Source organism: Dasypus novemcinctus, chromosome 22 (genome assembly GCF_030445035.2).
Source record: "Dasypus novemcinctus isolate mDasNov1 chromosome 22, mDasNov1.1.hap2, whole genome shotgun sequence".
Lineage (NCBI taxonomy): Eukaryota > Metazoa > Chordata > Mammalia > Cingulata > Dasypodidae > Dasypus > Dasypus novemcinctus.
The window spans coordinates 65,244,662-65,251,542 of NC_080694.1; positions in this window are offsets into that span (position 1 = coordinate 65,244,662).

Sequence of the window (6,881 nt, forward strand, 5' to 3'; positions counted from 1 at the left end):
TGGTGACACCCACACTGGCAAGGACATGGAGCCCAGGAACCCACAATCCCCCCTGGTAGAAAGGCCAAAGGGGGCAGCCGCCAGGGAAGGCATTTGGCAGGTTCTTAAAAAGCTAATCATGGACTTCACTTACAACCCGGCAGTGCCACTCCCAGATATTCGCTCATCTAATTTAAAAAAACTTATATTTATATAAAAGCTTGCACAGAAATGCTTATAGCAGCTTAATAGTTCCCCAAAACTTGAGGCAACCATATTTACCTTCTCTATGTGAGTGGATAAAACAGTTAGTGGTTGTGAAGCGAGTGTTGCTCAGTAGTTTGAGCACCTGCTTCCCACGTCTGAGGTTCTGGGTTCCATCCACAGAAGCTCATAAAAAAAAAACAAACAAACAGTGATAGTCCATTGATCCATAGTACACAATACTACTCAGGCATCAAAAGGAATGAGCTATAAATTCATGGAAGATCATGGATGAATCTTAGATGCCTGTTGCTAGTGAAGGAAGCCACTCTGGGAAGGCTGCATGTTGTCTGGTCCTATCTACATGAAATTCTGGAAATATAAGACTATAAATACTGAAAGCAGATCCCTGGTTGCCATGACCTTGGAGAGAGTGAAGGGTTGTTTAGGTGAAGCACAAGGTCTGAGATCCTAGTCTGTATGGTACTGTTGGGTGGACACTTTATTTAAAACCATAAAACTTACAGCACAAAGAATAAATGTTAAGTGTGCAAACTATAAAAAACCATCACAGCAAGTGAGAAGTCACAGGATGGCTGCAGACTATGTCAGAAAGATCTCCTTGTGTTACAGGTACATGACCTGACCTCACTGAAGGAGAGGTGAAGGAACTGCTGGTTTGAGGACCTTTGGAGATGGCTGGAAATTTTAAGAGTGAAGACAAAAGGAATTATGCATAAGCACTGGCTGTAATTGGCAAAGTTCTTTTTCATGGGGTAGGGGCTAACAATTCTGAAGTCACTACCCATGTGTATGAGGACTGAACAATAAATATGTGGTGGGTAGTGAGAGTCAGAATTCTCACTGATAGTTAGGAGGTTACAGACTTACAAGGGGGAAAGCCAGAATGACATATATGATATGGCATTAGAGTTGGAGACATGTAATCAGCTCATGTTTAGCTTAATGTAGTTTAGTGTAAGCCTTGATATATGTGTATGTATATGTATTAGAGATGTGCTACACGTGCACTGGTATACACACACATTTCCTAATTCTATCTGCTGAGGGCCTAGAAGCAATGAAGCCCCAATAGCAATGAGCAAACCCAGTGCCTGGACCTCAGTTTCTAATACCATATCTCAAAGCTGAACCAAGGCTCCTTGAAGAAAAGGCAGAATCTAGGGCTGGGGTAGGAAATACATAGGATAAGTCTGGAGCATATGGGAAGGAGAGCAAGTGAGTATTGTCCAAAATATAAAACCATGGGGACATGTCAGAAGGACCCTGGAGTCACCTGGAAGGGCTCTCTATGACCAAAACTGGAACAATTATTTTTTAAGATTTATTTCTTTATATCTCTCCCCACCACCACCATTTCCCTGTCTGCTCTCTGTGTCCATTCACTGTGTGTTCTTCTGTGTCTGCTTGTATTCTCATTGGGTGGCTCTGGGAACCCATCCTGGGACCTTCCAGAGTGGGAGAGAGGCAATCATTCTCTTGTGCCACCTCAGCTCCCTGTTCTGCAATCTCTTATTGTCTCTCCTCTGTGTCTCTTGATGCATCATCTTGCTGCACCAGCACTCCACAGCAGCCAGCACTCCTCATAGGGTGACACTCCTGGAGGGGCACTACTGCATGGACCAGATTGCCTTCACCAGGAGGTCGTTGGCATCGAACCCTGGACCTTCCATATGGCAGACGGGAGCCCAACTGCTTGACCAGATCCATTTCCCAAAACTGGAACAATCTGAGCAACAAAACAAATAGCACAGAATTGGATTATAGCTGAAAGTACAAAATTAATATCCATGAGCCTGTAAATGACTGGATAAATACTTAAATGCAGCAAGAATAGACAAAGCTCCCAAACACAAGAATTCCCAATGATTTAGGTAGATGCTCCACCCTCACTGAGTTGACCATATGTTCCCACCCATTAAGTGTGGACTGCACAGAAGACGTCCTTCCAAAGAGGACAATGGAAGGGAAAGGTGAACAGTAACTTCAGGCTGGAGAATCCTGGGAATCATTGCCTTGGCCAGGAAACCCAGCTCACATCACCAGAGATGAGTAAGGGTCACACCACATCCCCTTCTTATTCTGTTCAGATATGGCATCTCCGTGGACTTTTCCCTCAAGCCCAGAGCCTCTGTCTAACCATGAGATAAATGTCAACCAAACTAAAATCAAGAAGCAGTCTACACACCCTGACCAAGACTCCTCAAAACTGACAAAGTCACACACACACACACACAAAAACAAAAAAACAAGGAAAGTCTGAGAAACTGTCACAGCCAGAGGAGCTGAAAGAACTAAATGAAATGTGGTGCTATGCATGGGATCCTGGGACAGGGAGAGGACATGGGGTGAAGCTAATGAAATCCACATAAATTTCAGATTAGTTTCTAATAATTCATCAATATTGCATCATTAGTAGGAGCAAAGTGCCAGAGGAATGTAAGATGTTAACAATGTGGGAAACAAGTTGTCTGTGAGCTCTCTGATCACCTTCATCATTTTTGTGTAAGGGTAAAATTACTCTAACAATAACAGTTTGTTTTTTAAAAGAACATTCCACTGAAAAGGAATAGAGAGTAGATAAAAAGTATTTTCTATTTTCCAGTGCTCCCAGGTGCTGCTTTCAAGCGGGCTGGGTGGGAGCTCTGGGAAGAGATGGAAACCTCAAGGAGCACAAGGGCTGTTGAGCGCCCATCCTCTCCCTCTATCTGCAACCCCTGGAGTCTGACTCCAGTGGACTCCAGGGATGCTCAGAAGGCAAGTGCACCCCCTTTCCCATCAGTGCTGAGCCCCCAGGTCAGCCAGCTTTGCCCCACTCAAGCCCAAACCCTCCCAACGCATCCCCACTTGGCCACCGGGCGGAGGACAGAGACCCGCGCTCCCCTTTGCCCTCAAGGGAGTCCTCCCCGGTGTCTCCCTGTGCTCCCAGCATCTGGGCAAGTATCTGCACATCAGGGGCGCCCCCCGATCCAGGGCAGGGTCGGTTGTGTCCACGCTGACGTAGACGTTTCCTCTGTCCTCAAGACAGACTGGAATCTCCAGACCATTCCCTCTGGTTCCCGGGCCCAAGGTGGACCCAAGCTAGGGGTCTGCCAGCACCAGTCGTCCCCCGTCCCCGTGTCGTCGTCGTCCCCCCCCTCCCCCGCCCCGGTCTTGAGGTTCTTGGACTCCCACGTCCCTGACACTTGTTCCTACTTCTGCTTCCAGGCACAAGGGCGCCTTCTCCAGGAATCCATCCTGTGATTTCCTAACTCTGGGATCTGGGGGAAGAGGGAGGGTGAGCCCCCCTGGCATGGGCCTACAAACAAGGGGGGCTCCTGAAAAGAGAAGAGAAGAGGAGAGGAGAGGAGAGGAGAGGAAGAGGAGAGGAAGAGGAGGAGGAAGAGGAGGAGGAGGAGGAGGAGGAAGAGGAGGAGGAGGAGGAGGAGGAGGAAGAGGAAGAGGAAGAGAAGGGGAAAGTAGGGACGACTGGGGGGTGGAGGCGACAACAGTGGGTGGATGGGAAGGAGTCAGAGGGGAGGGGCAGCCTCGTGGACACAGTGAGGGGAGGGACGGGGTCTTCTCAGTGAGAGGCGGAGGGGGCTTCTGGCCAGGGCGGGGTGGAGGTCTCTATTTTCACCTGGATGGTAATTACTCAGGTGTCACCCTATACTTGGTTATAAGTATTAAGTGTTGAGCATTTTCTGTTTTGCAGGAATGGTATAATCCAAACACACCCAGGAGTAAAAGGAGAAGTCAGGGTGGGGGACGGGAAGTGATTGAGGGGAGGCGGCCTCGCAGCTGGAGGCCCCGGAGATGCGGGTCCTGGAGGGCGGAGGGCAGGACGCGGCCTGGGGGCTGGAGACCCTAGTGGACGGCGGGGAGGTGGGCGATAAGACCCGCCCAGGCTCTGCCCACGCACTCCACGAACCCAAGGGCTGACCCTCCCGCCTCCCCAGACCCCCGGACCAGGCACCTGCCCACCATCCCCACACCAAGGTGGACCTTCCCCAGGCTGCGCGCAGGAGCCCGGCGTCCCGGGTCGTTTCTCCTGCAGGGGCCTTAGCTGTCCAGGTCCCCTAGGCCTCGCCCCGCCCGCTCCTTTGTGACAAAACCGTTTTTGAAACGTTCAAGCATTTGTTGATAAAACTATCCTTTTGTCACTGGATTACGAGGAGTTGCCATAAGCATGTGTACCTGTGGTTCTATTTATGCTCTTTATTATATTCATTGACCTACCACTGCCCTGAGGCTGCTACTGGAGCTCATAGTCAGTTTTCAGATCTGCTCCGTGGATCCTCAACATTTATTCTTTTAAAAAACGTGTAAGGTATTTAACTAATCTATTTCATCTTTGTATTTTTCTGAACACTAGAGGAACAACTGAGTTAGTAATTTGAATCCGATGAGATTAAAGTGCCTGGACAGAACTTTCCAGGAGTAATGCTTCCGTAATTTATTGAGCTGCCTTTTTCTGTTATTTTACTTTTTTAGAATTCAAAATAGGTATTTCAAGAGACGTTTGGTTATTCAAAGTCCTCTGTGCATCCATACAAATTGCACTATCAGCTTATCAGTTTTTTTTTTTTAAAGCCTGCCATGATTTTGATTAGAATTGTATTTAAACAATAAGCCAATTTGGGGAGAACTGAAACCTTAATAATGAATATTCCAATCCTTGACAGGGTATTTCTCCACATTTATTTAGGTTTTTTTCACTTTCCCTCAGCAGTCCTTGTAGATTTTGGTGTAGAGATCTTGCACACTTCCTTTAAATTGATACCTATTTTTTTAAATTACAATGCTGTTATAAATTGAATTTCCAGTTTTCTTTTCCTAATTTTACATTGTGCATAGAAATAAAAATTACTTTTTAAAATTGTCCCTGAATCCTGCCATCTTGCTATACTCACTACTGGTCTAGGAACATTGTTACCATAGGATTTGCTATGTACACGATCACATCACCTGCAGAGTGTGACACTTTCTCTTCTGTTTCATGATCTGTATGCCTGTTATTTCCTTTGATTGACAGAATATTGTGTAACAGTAGTGGCAAGAACACAAATCCTTTCTCTGTTCTTGATCTTAAAAGTATTTAGTCTCTCACAATAAAATATGCTGACATCTGTAGACTTTTCATAGGTCCCCTTTACCACCTTGCACAAGTTGTCTTCTATTCCTAGTTTACTGAGAAATTTTGTTATCAAAGGATATTGGACTTTTAAATGCTTTTTCTACATGGAGTTGATATTATTGATTTTCTACTTTATTCCATTAAATGATAAATTAGATTAATTTCCATATACTCATCCCAACTTGCATCAGGGATAAAACTTACTTGGTCATGATGTATTCTCATTTTAAAATTATTTTGGATTCAATTTACTTGTATTTTGAAAAGGGTTCCTGAGAGACATTGGTACAAAATTTTTGTATTAATAGGGTTCTCTGAGGAAAGAGATTTTTATAAAAGTTGTATCACATGAGTGTAGGGATAGGGAAGTTCAAATTCTGGTTTCCAGAGGGCAGGCTGCGAGCTGGGAACTCCAGTGAAGGTTTTCCATGGATTCCCCAGGAGAAGCTGACTGAAGTAGAGATGGAAATTCCCTCTTCTGACTGCTGAAACCATCACTTCTTCTTTTAAGGCCTTCAACTGATTTGATCAGATGTCTCTCATTGTTGAAGGCAATCTCCTCAGTCGATTGGAGATATCATCAGCCATAGATGCCATCAATGTACTGATGATTTAAATCCATGAAATGTCCTCACAGTAACAATCAGGCCAGTGCTTGCTTGACCAAACAAATGGCCACCACAGCCTGGCCCAGTTGACTCATGAATTTAACCAGCACATTTTCCTTTTGATATCTTTCTCTGCTTTTGTATATGCCTCACAAAATGGTTTGGAAAGTGTGTTTTCCTCCTCCTCTATTTTCTCTAACAATTTCCACAAACGTGATATAAATTCTTCCTTAAATATATGGTAGAATTCAACACTGATGCCACTTGAGGCTGGAGTTTCCTTTGTGGGATGGTTCCTCATTATGATTTTAATTTCTTTAATTGATATAGTACAATTCACATTTCCTATTTCTTCTTGATTTAGCTTTTATAATTTGTCTCTTTAAAGGAGTCTGTCCACCTAGTCTCAGTTATCAAATATATTGGCACAAGTTGTTTCTATTTGTCCTTTATTATCCATTTCATGCTAGAATTTTATATTTAATACTTTCTGCCAGTGTTAAGTTTATTTTGAAAAATACAAAATGTGGCATTTCTCAGGTCCAAGTGTTTTGGGAACAGTTCCCAGCACTGCATCATGGCCTGCCCCCACCCCCAAGACCTGGCAGTCCACTCTTGTTCCAGCCTCTCCCCAAGTCCCTGGCCTGATTCCACCCAAGACAGTACTGGCAGGGTGAGGGGGTAATTATTTACTTTTACCCTATCTCATCCCAGAGGAACTCTGAGTAGCAACAACAGCAACAACCACACAGAACAAGATTTTTTAAATTAAATAAGAGGCTAAATTGGACTGAAGTGAAAATAAAGGCATAAAGTGAAACCAAGAATATGTTTAGCACCCACAAATGGCCTTAAGCTTTCACCCTCTTACTCCAGGGTCTCCCTGAGTTGAGCTCTGAGTTTCCTGGGAGCCTGCTCAAAGAGAAAAGTTAGTGAAAGGACTCAAAACATAC